The sequence below is a fragment of the Xenopus tropicalis genome, chromosome 1, assembly GCF_000004195.4.
Source record: "Xenopus tropicalis strain Nigerian chromosome 1, UCB_Xtro_10.0, whole genome shotgun sequence".
In the NCBI taxonomy this organism is placed as follows: Eukaryota; Metazoa; Chordata; class Amphibia; order Anura; family Pipidae; genus Xenopus; species Xenopus tropicalis.
In genome coordinates, this window is record NC_030677.2 from 170,400,255 (window position 1) to 170,417,283 (window position 17,029).

Here is a 17,029-nt window from a genome sequence, read left to right on the forward strand (position 1 = left end):
TACAAGTAAATCATTGTACAGCCAGGACATCGTGGTGATTAAAAAGAAGGAAATTAAAACATTGCAGCCAAAATGGAAGTGATACTTTATGAATAAATAAACTGTTTTCCGTTTGTTTCCTACTAAATACATGGCATAAATGTCAGGACCTTACACTCTTCCAAGGCTCCTTTGCAATCTACATTTTTAAATAAACATAGTTAAAATAAAACTATGACACAGCAAATGTGTAGAATAACAGGGACTGTGTTCACTGAGCCTGGAAAAGCCAGTCCAGGTGTTGGGATTGTTAAGTGATCATTTGTGGCAAAGGGGAGGGGCTCTGAGTGAGCTCTTGGTCTAGGAAGTAAGTAGGTGCGGCTGAGACAACTGAGGGGAAAAGTATTTGTAAGTGATCGATATTAATTTGCCCTAGTAGTGGCTGAGGCACTATAATGTATATTCAGACTGCCATTGGGCTAGTATGCTCTGCTTTCAGAAGAATAAACTTTATTTGTTGCAAATACTGTAAAACTAAGCAATGCCTTTTTTTGTGGAAAACCCTGCTGTAACACAGGCAAATACCTGTTTGAGGTTACTCTTTGTGTGGCTGACCATTGCTTTTAACAGAGTATTAGCACTTCTGCCATTTTCCATGAACTTTGACATCTTATGATAGATGCACATGAACATATTCCCAGCATTTCTGCGGTTGTGCTTGTGACTTCTGCCTCTATGATATCTGTTCACCCGGCCAATTCTGCATCCTAAGCTCATGTAACTAATTCCAAAGTCTCCTTTGACAGTAAATGTTAGCAGGAGAATGCTATACTTCAGTGCATGAACGTTTGGAATTGTATTTTAGTTGGGTTTCGATTCCTCTGTAAATATGGGATGGATGTTCCTTTGTAGGTATTTCTATGAACTCCCAACCAACTCTAACCCCATCACTTGTAGAAAGCAAAGAGAAAAGCAATGTGGATGGAAATACAGAACCAAACTCCAAACCCAAAAGAGCCAGGGCAACATTACTGTAGAGATGCAAAGAATATCTACACAACCACAGGCAGTTTTGCTTCTCTTTTCCATTAAAGTAGTTTCTTCAATGGGAAACTTCAGAAACACCATAGAGCTTATTTATGTTGGTAGATACAGTGGGCAGTTTGCACTTTTCCCTGCAGTGAAAGTGAGTTAAATGCATCATGACTCGAGATAAACTGAAGAAACTGTGTTATCTTAAGTCATGTAAACTCATTTAGCTAGTGATGAGCAAATCTGTCCCGTTTCGCCATAAAATTTGCGAAACGACAAGAAAATTGTGGACAGAGCAACTTGTGAGCAAGAGCCCTTCCTTGCTCAAACTAGAACCAGTGCCACCCCCATTAATTTTTACTAGAGATGTAGCGAACTGTTCGCCGGCGAACTAATTTGCGCGAACATCGGGTGTTCGCAAGTTTTCAAGTTCGCGAACTTTTCGCGTATGTTCGCAATTTGGGTTCGCGTGGCGTTTTTCTGCTGCGTTTTTTCTCGGCCTAAAAATGCAGCACAAGCCACACATGGCGTTTTTCAGCAAATCCCGTTTCCATGGTGCTAATAGTGCGAAATAGCAAAAAACGCTGCGTATTTCCGCTAGGTCTGCCAGCTGCCTTTGCGGTTTTACGCAACGCTGTGTCAACAAAGTATTTTTCAGAGAAATGTTTGCCCTTGACCCCCCTCCTGCATGCCACTGTCCAGGTCGTGGCACCCTTTAAACAACTTTAAAATCAGTTTTCTGGCCAGAAATGGCTTTTCTAGGTTTTAAAGTTCGCCTTCCCATTGAAGTCTATGGGGTTCGCAAAGTTTGCGAATATTCGCACTTTTTGGCGTACGTTCGCGAACGGGTTCACAAACTTTTTTTTTGAGGTTCGCTACATCCCTAATTTTTACACATGGAGCAGCTCAATCAGATATAGATGTGCCTGCGCTATATACATGCTGAGAGCAGGGTTGATTCACATGACGCAATGTGGGACGTATTACCAGCAGCAGTACCAGCTGTATCATCAGTGTATGTTTATTTTTTTAATTGTTTGATATGATATTGTAATTGCCTGGGAATCATGATTTCTGGTACTTCCCTCCCACCTTCACCTGTTAACTATTGTGCAGTAAATTAGTCAGTTTTTAGTTTATTAAATCGTTTGTGCCTTGTTTTTTTTAGTTTTCATGAATCTATTATGCAGTATTCTTACTGGGGTTAACTGAGTGCTGAGGGCAGTGCTTTTACTAGCAAGTCTGGGGTTAATGGAGTGCTCATTGGCCATTTTTGCAGTGGTCTTACTGGAATGACTCGATTAATGGAGTGCTAATTGGCATTTCTGCAGTGGGTCTGTGTTTTTTTTTTTAATTATATTTATGGTCATAGTATTTGTTTATTTTGCAGGTGCTTGATTAACAGATGCAGATCTAAAATGTATAAAAAATCAATTTTATGTTACTGGCTCTTTAAATCTGGGGGGCCCCACCGGTAAGACCGGCTCTGCATACGAACTAAGGCAGGCAAACACCAGAATTCATGCTAGACAGACTGTGAAAATGTTTGGCACAACAGTGTCCAGTTTACAGTGAAGTGCATGCACAGTTGCAGCCATTTTGAGAAACTGGACTCAGTTGCGCCAGACACAGCACACGAGTCAGAGGCAGTGGAACTGCATTTGATTCAATGTCAGCATTGCACACACAATGATGGATGAATTCGGGGAAAAACAATGCATTGTGGGGGAAAAACATGGAGATTGTGTCTGAAAGTGCACTTTTCACACTGTGTCAGGGTAAGTAAACGTGAAAGGAGAAAGATGTGCAGCTCCTGGTATAGTTACTACATCTGCATCTGGTGGTGTCCAGGGAACTTTGCCCTGCTGGCACCAACTGGGAAATCATACATCAATATATAACAGAAATACATAAATATCTAAAAATCTGGAAACTCATCTATCTGAAATTTCTAACAATTGTACAACTAATATACATTTCTAAGGGCTATATATTGTACTGTATCAGAATGCATTAACCAAAATTCTCACAAGGAATCTGCTGTAATCCATTTAGTTAAAAATAACGGTCTTTTATTTAGTAAGACTACACTTCTAGTAAGGTTCAATATTAAAGGGGCAGTTTACATAAATGTAATGAATAGGGTGTGTGATCAATATACGTCCTGCCTATGGTGTTTGTTATTTAATAAGCTAAAAAGGGCAAACAGGGAAACAGAAACTAATCCATGTTTGCTGTTTGAGAGGTAGGTAATTCGGTTTCTAGAGAACAGATATCCATTATACAGGGGATAATCTGTGCTTTGGTGATTTGGGAAATTCTCTACCCTGCAAGGACCAAACACCTTTGCCGAGCCATGTATAGTACAGGTATGGGATCCCTTATCCGGAAACCCGTTATCCAGAAAGCTCCGAATTACGGAAAGCCCGTCTCCCATAGACTCTATTTTAATCAAATAATGCAGAATTTTGAAACTGATTTCCTTTTTCTCTATAGTAATAAAACAGAACCTTTTAATAATCCTTATCAAATGCAAAACAATCCTATTGGGTTTAATTAATGTTTTATTAATTTTTTAGTAGACTTAAGGTATGGAGATCCAAATTACAGAAAGACCCCTTATCCGGAATACCCTTGGTCCCGAACATTCTGGATAATGGGTCCTATACCTGTACTTAACATTGCTATTGGTCTACCTATACAAGGATTTTTTTAAATGGAAAACATGATTCTCACGTACAATTAGCCTCTGTTTGTAGAAAGTATTTATTTGTACCAATATGTGTCACCTCGTCCCATACTATTAGTTTCATTTTTGTATGTAGAACTACACTATGTCAAGCTGGTGTCACCATACTGCTGCTGTAATCTGAATTCTACATGACTGGGATTTAAAATGTAAAAAGCTCAAAGAAATTCTAGCAGATTAGTTTGAGAATATTCTTTGCTATGGTTTCCAGGAAGTGCTTTCAATAAATCTTTTAGGAGGGACTATTATTCCTCACTGCTGCCTGGTAGGTCTGTGCCAAGAGGAAGAGGAAGCAGATGCTTGTGGTTCTCCTGCCACCGGATCCCATCATTTCCACTGTGTTTCTTTTTCCAGCAGATGTTAGTGCTGCAGCAATGAGCAACTCGCTAATTGTTGTGTAGACTACAAGCTTATTTTGCATTAATGCAGCTACTGTTTATCTTATCTGGAAAGAAAATCCATGGAAGTTTGATCTGCTCCTTAATTGCCTCATATAACTGCCAGGTTTAAGTAGCATTTACACTTACTTTATTTTTCTATAAATCTACAGTAAATCACACTGTAAGTTATCATGTACTTACATATATGCACTGCAGGGTTTATGGGATCTGAACTGCCAGTTGCAGAAAACTCTCTAATTACCCTTAATGAGATTGTGCCTTCTGTAATTTGGATCTCCACTTTTTGTCAACACATGAAATAAACTCAAAAGGATTGTTTTGCCTTCAAAATGAATGAATTATATCTTAGTTGGGATCAGGTACAAGGTGATGTCTTATTATTTCAGAGAAAGAGGAAATCAGTTTTAAAAATGTAAATGATTATTATTTGATTAAAATGGAGTCTATAGGAGATGGCCTTCCCATAATTGGGAGCTTTCTGGATAATGAGTTTCTGGATAAAGGATTCTATAAGTGTACTACTAGATAGTCCCCTACACCATATGTCTCCTACTTCTCCTTAGAGATTGTAAGCACTTTTGAGCAGGGCTTTTACCTCTTCTATCAGTTATCGGTTCTTCTCTGCATATAATCTGTACATTTAGTATATACACCATTTAATGTACTGCTCTGCCAAATATGTTTGTGCTTTATAAATACTTACCTTTGCCTGGGGCCCAGTACAATTAGGATGTTTGTGGCCCATATGATGTACCAAAATATATCACTATCTTTTTACTGGCCCCAGGATAAAGTGGTTCCGTAGCTTAACTGTAAAGAAATTGTGCAGCACGCTGACGTTATTTATCAGTGTGGATACCATGGCTCAAAGATCCCCACGAGAATGCAATGCATTTTGCTGCTGCAGGCAAAACTGTCAGGTCATTATCCTTCCTGTCTGCTACATTCACTCAGAGGGAAGCTCTGAATGCAAGCTCTGCTGCACACCATGCCTCTGTTAGAGCAACACTTCCCCCCCCCCCCAAGACTTGGAGAATGGCCTGCTGTTGTAAGCACATGTAGGTAATTCTTTTCATTAGTTCTTAGTTTTATTCAGTTTATACTTACCCCCAGTAGCTGCCCAGGGTGGGTGTATGTGCAGTATAATTAGGGGTAGTGAAGGGCAGTGCTGGGAAAAGTGTGTGTTTTAAACCTGTAGATTAGTTTATTCACTGGAGAGGGTGCTCAACAAACTGCCATCCCTCAGTGTTTTACAGTGAAAACACCCAAAAAAACTCAGCGCTTCTCGATGATAATCCTTAATAAGAAATCTTCAATGTGATCAAGTGCAGCTTCCTCTTGAAGTCAGCTCCCCTTTAGATGAGCCTCAAATGTGTATGCAGAAATGTCAGTGGAAGCGCATAAAATAAAAACAGAAACAAAATATAGTGCAGATCAAATGGATGATATGTGCACCAAATCCCAAAAGTGCTTAGCAAATTGCTTAAAACAGCGTGTAACACCCAATCATAGTGTCTAGTATAAATGCTCACCAGACACCATTACACATGGAGCATATAGACTTTTATCACTTTTATCATTGTACATACTGTAAGTAGCCTGCATTGAGCAGGATTTTATCTTTTCATTAAACTATTTACACTATTTTTGCCTCCTCTTCCATTCTATATTATATTGAGGATTTTGACCCCACTCCAATCAAGGCCCGGCCAGGTTGGTCTATATGCTCCATGTGTAATGGTGCCTTGGACAGGGGGGTATTCTGTCCCTATCTGAAGGGTCAAGTCTACCTTACTACATTATACAGGTATGGGACACGTTATCCAGAATGTTGGGGGCCTGGGGTTTTCCGGATAAGGGGTCTTTCCGAAATTTGGATCTCCTACCTTAAGTCTGCTAAAAAAATATTTAAACAGTAATTAAACCCAATAGGATTGTTTTGGGGTTTGCTCCAATAAGGATTAATTATATCTTAGTTGGGATCAAGTACAAGGCACTGTTTTATTATTACAAAGAAAAAGCAAATCATTTTTAAAAATGTGAATTATTTGATTAAAATGGAGTCTATGGGAGATGGCCTTTCCGTAATTCGGAACTTTCTGGATAATGGGTTTCCGTATAAGGGGTCCGATACCTGTACGATTATCTTTTCTAAAGACTCCTGCCTATCCCATTTCCCTATGGCTATATCATACATAGAATGACCCATGTATTATTAGCAATGAGACAATTTCACTGGATAAACATGGTTTCTTAGCTTTAAGGAAGCTCACCCACTCCAGCAACAGCACTTAGAGGATGCACTTAACCTGAAACTGGATCTGGTTGTGAATGGAGAAACAGAACATCCCCAGTACAATAAATTAATCCTGTAATTCAGCAGAACCTTTGTATATTCACAATGCATGTGTCTAAATCCACTGAAAGCTGCATAATCCTTCTAATTAAAAAGTTAAAGTGTGTCATTTTATTGGTTAATGCTTTCAAGAGAGAGAGAGAGATACAAACAAGTATTAATAATAAGCCATTGCATGGGAGCATGCCAGCAGGCTGCAATGAGAATGAAATCTGTATCTATATCTATATATGGAGGTGCCCCACTGCTTCCATATAAATCCAGTCGGATCAGTTCCAGATTAACGTTTCCTCCTTTCCCCTGCCTGCCGTATACAGCATTATCCTGATGCAAAATGTAATTCCTTCCTTCTGTAAATATGTGCAGTAATTAAAAACCAATGAAAGGGGTAATCAGACCTCTCAGAGCACCCATTACATTTACAACAATTTTCATTTATTTTGTAACTACTTTATCCGACACTCATCTGATGGGGAATTTAAATAGGCAACGTTGGAATAGATGCTGGCCTCCCATTACAAACATCTGTTGCTTACCTAGGGACCCACCATCATATCATTCCCCATGGCTTGGGGGAAAGTAAAAGTAAAACTGTACCCTAGAATTATTATTTAACCAACAGTTTATATCATATTAAGAGGCCTAATAAAGAACCTTAACAAACAGAAATATATATCAGTAAATATTGCCCGTTTACATCCTTTCTCTTTAGTCTCCATTTTGTAATGGGCTGGGTGCACCCTAAGTGATCACCTGACAGGAAATAATGCAGCTCTAACTGTAACAGAAGTGTGGGAGTAAAAGGCTGAACTCTGTCCATTAATTGGCTGATGGGGCCTAGCATGTATGTGTGCCCTCCTTGATTTGTTTGTGTGCTCTGTGAATCATATGATCCCAGGGGGTGGGCCTTACAACTTAAAATGGCAATTTTCCATTTAGGGTTACCCAGTGGCACATACTACTAAAAATGGTTTATTTAGATGAAGCAGGGTTTCACATATGAGCTGTTTTATGCAATATATTTGTTATAGAGACCTACATTATTCTGGGGTATAGTTTTCCTTTAAGTGAATTCTGGTTAAGACATGGCACCTTTGTGTCTTGCCTCAATTGGTAAACAAGAATGAAAAACACCTTTTAAAACTACAAAGTAAACACCATAAAGAAAAGTAAGCAAACATCTAATCTTAAATAGTCTTGTGAAAACACTTTTCCCTTTCGAAAGAAAAAAGGGGGAAGGCTATAACAATACAGGTAATGATCCCATAAAGCTGAATGATAATTCTGACTGCTGCTCGCTAAGAGCTGGTAGGTGTACAAATACATAATGAAATATACTGAGGAGTGCTTTCAGGCATAATAACAATCAACACCGGGCTATCATGTTGCGGATATTAACATATTAACAACTTCCACAGAGCTCTGATCTCGCTACATTCCCACAATTACAGTTTCTCCTGCAGAGTAATATGTTCATTAAGGATCCATACAGCAGAACATCTGGGATTATTTCTCTTTTTGCGTTCCGCCGGTCACACAGGTGGGGCTTAGACAAGAGATTTATACGCACACAAAGCATGATTACGTTTCTAGCTGTGATTGCGTTTCCACTTTAATTCACTTTGCTATTTTAGATGCGCGCACTGAAGGATTTAGGGCTACCAGGTTGGCATTCCGGATGGGTTTTCTCGTGCATTATTGATTAGGCGGTGATGGGGCTCGTCACAGAATGTTTCACAAATAATGCGGATCAATGGAAGTGCACATTGTCCTGACAGGAAATGTTATGCTGTTAAGCCAACGCGCTGCCAGAGTATATTGGCTGTAAAATCAGAGAGGATGCTATATGTTTCACATTGTGCCCCCAGGACTAGTGTGAGACCCTGCCTGCTGCCCTACGCCCCCTAGTATGTGTGTATCTGCCCACAGAGTGGAATAAACTTGATCTGGCAAAAAATAAGTCATAAATAAGGGCACTGGTATATTATTCAACTGCAAAGATACTAGGGCTCATTTACACCCACAAGCTCAATGCATTTTTCAGTTTTCAGCATGTAAATGACATCTGCATCCGATTCATTTGCCACAAGTGTTGACTCTGAGCACAGAGGGATCCATGGAATTACTGCCTGGTCAGGAGGTGGGGGTAGAGTTCCCCTGTGTCAGTAGGTGCAGCAGCACCCGATCGGAACAAAAGAGCTGAGTGGTGCCGAGTGCAACTATACGGAAGTGCAAGGAGCGCATTTATATGCAAGTAATGAAAGTGGTTTTGCATGCAATTGACTGTGCCGAAATTGTGTGGACCTGAACTGCAGATGTAAATATGCCCTACCCTATATCTACCCTATGGCTTATGGACCTGCACAAATCTGCATGTTCCAATTTCTGTCCCTCAGTGCCAAACTGGTGCCTGCGTCTGGTTCTGAAGCTGAAAATGTTCTGGGTAAATTGACACATGACTGCAACTGCACTTGTGCTTGGTCCAATAGTTTGATGATGTCTGTACTCGGCAATACTGTACCTGTCGTTTCTGAGCATTCTGTATGTTAGTAACAACCCCTAGCATTCGGTTTGGTGATACTAGATGACTCCCTGGATAACAGAGCCCCAGCAGTACCTCAAGCCATTTGTTCGGGGATTATTGTAAATAACTAAATCTGACAGGAGGGCTTTGGGGGATTTTAGGATAAAGAGAGATGAATATATCTGAAGTAAATGACCCAATCTGCAGCAGGGTTAGCAGGAAAGGAAATAAAAAGCCTTGTGCCACAAATGATTTTTTCCATCTGAAAAATAAAAACAGAAATTAAGCTAAGGGCATGCCTTTAATGGCACACTCACACACATATATAAGGGTATATGCATTTGTTTTGTTTAGGAAAATCCCTATTAAGGGGATTTAAAAACCAATAAATGAATTGGATGTATACTCAGTGTGTTAGGTGAACCCTAAGGAGGCAAAAGCACAAGGTTTTTGTCTTTGGACACCACTTGCTGGAGGGGGTGGATGGTGCTGAAGAGCCTAATGCAGGAGGCCCCAATAGAAAAGAAAGTGTAGAAGGTAGGACAAGCTGGTGTGGGGGCTACCTACTGTAACAGCTCACACTAGTAGTGAGGGATATATCAGTATATTTAATAGATAAACATTAAATAAGAGAAACATTCTATAGCACCTAAGCAGGGTAAAGAAAAAAGTAGATTTCAAAGAAAAGTGATTATACCCAATGAAGGGAATCAACTCAATTCAGAGGTTAATCCATCAACATGTTAGTTGCAAGCAACCAATACTGATAAACAGAATACAACTTTTCCCAATAATTATACAATGCCTTGCATTCTTCTATGAAGCAAACAGTTTCTCAAGGTGATACAAATCCTTGTACAGATACTCCAAACTCCAGACCACATACACTGTTAGGGTGATGGCACACACAGAGATTAGTTGTTTGTGATAAATCTGCTCCACCGCGGGCAACGTAACTCCCAAAAATTACTGTCAATAATTTAAATTACCGGTGGGAAAACATACACATCGCTATTTTTTGCTTTGCCATAGATAGTTTTCCCACTGGTGATTTACAATACTGTCTATGGGAAAGCATTTTTGTCGTCTCCAATAGCACAAATTTATCATGAGTGACAAATCTCCCTGTGTGCCATGGCCTTTAGACATAGTAAAGCTGAGTCTGTATTAATTGATCTTACTAATGGCAACAAGAACAACAGTGTTCCACACAATGAACAGTAAAATCTTACCACAGACAAGTCCAACCATGATGGGGAGGCCCGTGCGCAATGCCTTCATATGGCTCCTTTAATTAGAATGTATTTCAGCTTTCAGTAATGAAAGGCAGGGTTCTGTTACCATTTGTTCAGTACCTAAAACAAATCCTGGAGCTTTTTGGCAAAGAATCATATACTGTTCGTATGTATGATTCATGAATCAAACCGTGGGAAATAAAAACTTTTCCTAGTTGCCAAGTTTAGAGAACAGTCACGTTGTGTAGTATGAACCCTGCATCCATGCAGTTGCTAACTGCATATAAAATACAAGTAACTGGCGGCCACAGAATAAAGACAGGGTTTTGCAAACAGAAATTTACAAAATAGAAAACTACAAATAAGCAAAAATATCCAAATGCAAATGATGTTTAATAAATGGATTGCAAAGAAGGAGAAAAATAAATAAAACTAAACTAAAAATAAACAAGATGCAATGAGGAAAATGAGGAACTGCTTGCTTCACTTGTAAGGATCAATCTCAATTTTTAAATGTATTTAAACTGTAAAAAGATAAGAGTTAAGGGTGGGGGACATTAAACAATTTAAAGAGTTTGGTTTCAGAGAAAGTGCTTAATGACTTATTTTGCTCAGTACACAGATTAAAAGGAGCCAGTGCTGCTAAACTCTTACTGTAGTACATAAAGTTTAGCTTGCACAAGAAAGGCAGACAGAATAAGCAAAACTAACGTTTATAAGGCTGCAGGATCAGATGAAATACACCCACAAATACTTGAGACTTGAGTTCAACTGTAGCCAGACTATTTTTTGATTTTGTCAACCTGGTAATTATATGCTTTGCATATGCAGTGGGCAAGTTAAGAGATCATATTCAAGATAATAGTCTGGAGAATGGCATTATAAAATGAAGTGCAGGTCATGCCTAACAAATGTATTTGCTTTTTATGGTGTAGTAAATAGGAGGTTGGCGAGTGCTGCTGCAGTAGATGTGATCAACTGTAAGGGCAGGGGCAGTCAAAGTGTAAATCCGCTTCTCTCAGCCCTGAGCTTTTCTGCCTGACTGAGAGAAGCAGATTCACTTCTGTACGCCGCTTGTGTTTTCCAGGCCGACCGCCAATCCGTTATGTGTGCGCACACTCTGGCTGTTGCCATAGGTTTTAGTGCACGCATACAGAGTGGCGTATTGATGCGGATCCGCTTCTCTCAGCCAGGCAGAAAAGCACAGGGCTGACAGAAGCAGATTTACACTATGTCTGCCATCACCCTTAGATATGATCAACTGTTTAATATGTGAATCCTTAACTCAGGGGGCTCAAACTCAATTTACCTGGGGGCCGCAGGAGGCAAAGTCAGGATGAGGCTGGGCCGCATAAAGGATTTCACAAAAAATTGGCTTTCAAGGGATAATGCAAGGCACGGCGGGTGGGAGCTGCTGATTGCGGAAATGACGTTATGCCATCATAACAGTTATTATGGGAAGACGTTCTGTGTGCACGATTAGCTGCTAAGGAGCTAATTGTGCACACAGAACGTCTTCCCATAATAACTGTTATGATGGCATAACGTCATTTCCGCAATCAGCAGCTCCCGCCCGCCGTGCCTTGCATTATCCCTTGAATCGCAATAAAAATCGCGATCCATTCATTGCTTTTGAGAAGGCGTTGGTGCGGGCCACAAAATACTGTACCGAGGGCCGCAAATGGCCCGCGGGCCGTGAGTTGGAGACCCCTGCCTTAACTAATATAAATTGGCTGTGTTTGGCTTTTGTACATGGATAGAGAACTGGCTGAAGGACTGTGGATAACAAATGGGTCATTCTATAACTGGAATAGGGTTCTCCAAGGTGTGTCATATTGTCCACTTTTTAACTTAATTTATCACTTGGGACTGGGCAATGAAACCATGTACTGTATCTGTATGAAAAGGGCCCTATGGAAAGCACAGAGATCCTCGGCAGATTGACCTCGGCTGCCTTTCAATGCTTTGTGAGAGTCAGACGGCACACTTTCCATTCTGCAGTACTTGAAGCAATGACAGAGGAACAGGAGCATTTGTCCACTGCCATTCTCTTCATGGAGGCAGCACAGAATAAAACACCGTGTGCCACAGGCCTAAGGTGAAACACTTGTCATTTTAACATGCAGACTACTTCTGGCCTTAATGTGACCGAGTTGCATTTCTTTATGGAGGAGTAGCTGTTAATAAACATAACTGTATCTAGCAATGCCAAGTTAGCAGCAGCTTGGATCAAGGTTCTGTTCTGTATTAAAGGTAATATACATTTATGGAAGGGATTCTTACCTCTTACATAAGACCAATAAACCCCCATGCATATGCAGTATATAATAGGTGTTTAAAGCAAGCTCTTATTATTTCTTTTCTGTATATTATACATATTGCAAACACATTTCTACAATGCTTTACAGGCATTATACATCATTCACATTAGTCCCTGCCCCAGTGGAGCTTACAATATAAGGTCACAATTAGGGATGCCCCAAATCCAGTTTTTGGGGTTTGGCCGAACCCCCGAATCCACTGTAAGGGATTTGAGCGAATACCGAACCGAATCTGAATCCTAATTAGTATATGCTAATTAGGATTTGGAAGGGTTAACATGACAAAAAGTCACGTGATTTTTAGGATTTGGATTTGGACCGATCAGAATCCTGCCAAAGAGGCCGAATCCTGGATTCGGTGCATCCCTAGTCACAATCACATACACTATGGGCAATTTTTTCAGGAGCCAGTAAACCTTTCTGTATGTTCTGGAGTGTGGGAGGAAACCCATGCAGAAACAGGGAGAATACACAAACTACTTGCCCAAGCCAGAATTAAACTCAGGACCCTAGCGCTGCAAGGCAGAGGTGCTACCCACTGAGCCATACTAATATATAAGGTGACCATGCAGCAAACTCTCTGATGGTTTATTCACCAGCAAATATTTCCATGACTCCCGGCCACCCTTTGATTTTAGAAGAAAGGAGTTCCTTCTGAAAGTTGTGGAATTCTCCCTCTGAAGCGGTTGTACTGGCAGGTACATTAGAAAGTTTTTTTTTTTATAAATGGCTTAATTTGCAAGTGAGAAAATACTATGGCTATTGATACATATAGGGGCTGATTTACTTACCCACGAACGGGTCGAAATGAGTCCGATTGCGTTTTTTTCGTAATGATCGGTATTTTGCGATTTTTTCGGATTCTTTACGAATTTTTCGTTACCAATACGATTTTTGCGTAAAAACGCGAGTTTTTCGTATCCATTACGAAAGTTGCGCATTTTTCGTAGCGTTAAAACTTACGCGAAAAGTTGCGCATTTTTCGTAGCGTTAAGTTTTAACGCTACGAAAAATGCGCAACTTTTCGCGTAAGTTTTAACGCTACGAAAAATGCGCAACTTTTTACGCAACTTTCGTAATGGATACGAAAAACTCGCGTTTTTACGCAAAAATCGTATTGGTAGCAAAAAATTCGTAAAGAATCCGAAAAAATCGCAAAACATACGAAAAAGTCGCAAAATGTTCGTTTTCAAGTCGGAACTTTTCCAATTCGGGTCGGATTCGTGGGTTAGTAAATCAGCCCCATAGTCTTAGACCAGTTCTGATGGCCTTTAGAGAGTCCTTCTAAAGCAAACTGTGAAAGCAGCAATTTCCGGGCTGCTTTCTACTCCATCTAGATCAGGGGGCTCAAACTCAATTTACCTGGGGGCCGCAGGAGGCAAAGTCAGGATGAGGCTGGGCCGCATAAAGGATTTCACAAAAAATTGGCTTTCAAGGGATAATGCAAGGCACGGCGGGCGGGAGCTGCTGATTGCGGAAATGACGTTATGCCATCATAACAGTTATTATGGGAAGACGTTCTGTGTGCACGATTAGCTGCTAAGGAGCTAATTGTGCACACAGAACGTCTTCCCATAATAACTGTTATGATGGCATAACGTCATTTCCGCAATCAGCAGCTCCCGCCCGCCGTGCCTTGCATTATCCCTTGAATCGCAATAAAAATCGCGATCCATTCATTGCTTTTGAGAAGGCGTTGGTGCGGGCCACAAAATACTGTACCGAGGGCCGCAAATGGCCCGCGGGCCGCGAGTTTGAGACCCCTGATCTAGATGCACCCAGGCGGGAAGCTGTGCCTGTCAATGCCGCTACATGGAGCTGCGGTAGAGAGTGGATTTGTGTTTTGTAGGCAGGTAAGGAAAGAAGCGAAGGCAAGAGTTTGGCCTTACCATTGCATTCCCAATTCCAATATAGCATCAATAACTAACAGTACTTAACAAGCAGCAACTCATAAGCTACTATCTGTATATGATATAAATACATGAGATCATGATCTTACTCCTGCCCCTTTTTAAAATCCAAATTTCCCTGAACTGATGCGCTTATGTAAATGCTTACAGTATTTATCATCGAGTAGTAACTCTGCTGGAAACATCAAACTCTAGTAGAGTGCAGTCATATTTCTCACGGAAGTACAGTACACCGAGAGCCCCAGAGAGAAGCAATTTCTCCTGATTACGCCTGCACTATTCATCTTACTGTTGCACATTCAAAAGCTCATTAATATGATCACATTTTTAATTCCATATTTCCATGCATGTTTTCTAATTTGCTTTAAACACAATACTTTCCCACTGAAGTGAAACCTGGTCTAATTACCATACAGCGGCAAGCATACGAGTCAGGTTTGGTCCCTCTGGAACAGATTTTGAAAAACACAGATTTAGGTCACCAATGTAATTAAAATGTATTATTTATATTGCAAGAATATAATTAGCTATTCAATCAACATTTCATATTTCTTGTTTGGTTTCAAGCAAAAACAGTCCCAGATTAATATAAATACATAAAGTTACTGCTTAGTGCTAACCAACTCCAAAAACCTACTCCAAAAACATCAGGGGTTGTTTAAGCCACAAACAGAAGCGCAAGTGCATTAAGGGGTGCAAAAGTGTTCCCTTTAGTGCCCACTCAGAGAGCACACTTCTGGCCAGAGTATGGTTGCACACCTTGTGGCAGATGTCCTTAAGTAACAGGGCCCAATGCAGCCTGTGCCCAACTGTGATCTCTAACTTACATGTCTGAATGAAGGGCAAGTTAGGAGACTACTTGGTTCCTACATTTTCCCCCTGACTCATGAATGATGTATCCATGGGGCAAACATAGATCTCAGTGCTCTGGAACCCAGAGACTTGCAGCAACTTTCCTACCTCTTGAGTAGGGTGCAAAGTGTAAGACCAGGCACACATTTTGCCATGTTATTTGCACTTTGCTCCCTGCCCTGCAGGTAGCAGACAATGACTCCTACTAAACCATGCAATGGTCTTATCAAATGAACCAATCAAATTAAGACCAAACCAAGTGATCATAATTAGGAATAAGAAGTTACAGTTTTGTTAACATGGCAAATAAATGTAGAAATGACAAAACCTATATTGTATCAAAAATATTTGTAACATGGTATAGAATGTATAGAGTTCAATCAACATAAACAAAAATCTTCAGCACACCACTTACATACATGTTCTCAGAGGGTGCTTAACTTCCACAGCCGCTCCCAAGCCTTTTTTCCATGTATCTTTGCAAAGGGGAAGAAGCACTCTAGTCTGTCGGCAATGCCTTTAAATCATTTATTTGCAGAAATGGACAAACAGCACAAGCTTTCGGGGGTGACCCCTTCTTTTCAGATTGCACCTGAAGAAGGGGTCACCCCCGAAAGCGTGTGCTGTTTGTCCATTTCTGCAAATAAATGATTTAAAGGCATTGCCGACAGACTGGAGTGCTTCTTCCCCTTTGCAAAGATACATAGAATGTATAGATCCATATCTTTAACTGAAAAATGTATTCTGTTTTAGCTCATGAAAGAGGAATGAAAGGGTTAATTTGCCAATTTGTTCTAATCGCTAAACTCACACCCCAGGCTAGTGCTCCTCTTTACTTCAAAAATGCACTATTCCAGGGAGCATCACACTGCCATCTTGCTCTTGAAGTCTGTGATCCCTGTTGCTGCTGCCCTAGGTTACACACAGAAACAACAGGCGGAGTTGGTGTGCCAAGTCCCCCTTCTCCTCCCCAGTGTTTAAGCCTGTAACTAAATTAGGGAAAACATTTAAAAACTTGGTTTTAGAAGAAGTGTTTGACTTTCAGTAAGGCAAGATGCATCCTTCTAAAACAATCCTTACAGAACAGAAATTGAGGTCATGTCTCTTCAGGCAAGGACACAAAGTCAGCATTTAAAAGGTTATTAAATATGAGCACTAACACATATAAAAGCCTGAGTAAAAAGTGTAAAAGTAGTCAGTCAGAACCCATGTGGATAAATAAAAAAAGGGTCAAGGGGAAATAATAAATGCAACAATAATTTTAAAAGAAAAATCGGAAACCAGAATTGCTCAAGAAAACCAGCTAATCAGACTAAAAGTGGGACGATTTCATGTGCTGAATAGAGTACTTCAGATGATATGCCATCTTATCTGCCCATGTATGGGCCCCCCCAACAGGCCTACACGGGCCGATATCTGCCCAAACATTAGTCAGGTGTCAATCAGGCAGGTTTGCCTGATTTCCTGTTGATCCACATCGGCTGCCTGATGCAGTTCTCATTCCAGCGGAATAGCACATTAGAATGATATCGCCACCTTAGGTGGGCATATCGGGGGAATGGTCCGCTCATTTGGCGACCTCACCAAATGAGAGAGTCTTGTAGTTTAAAGCCACCTTAAGCCAAATTGATTTTGAAATGCATTAGTTGAACAAGATGTCTAGAAGAAAG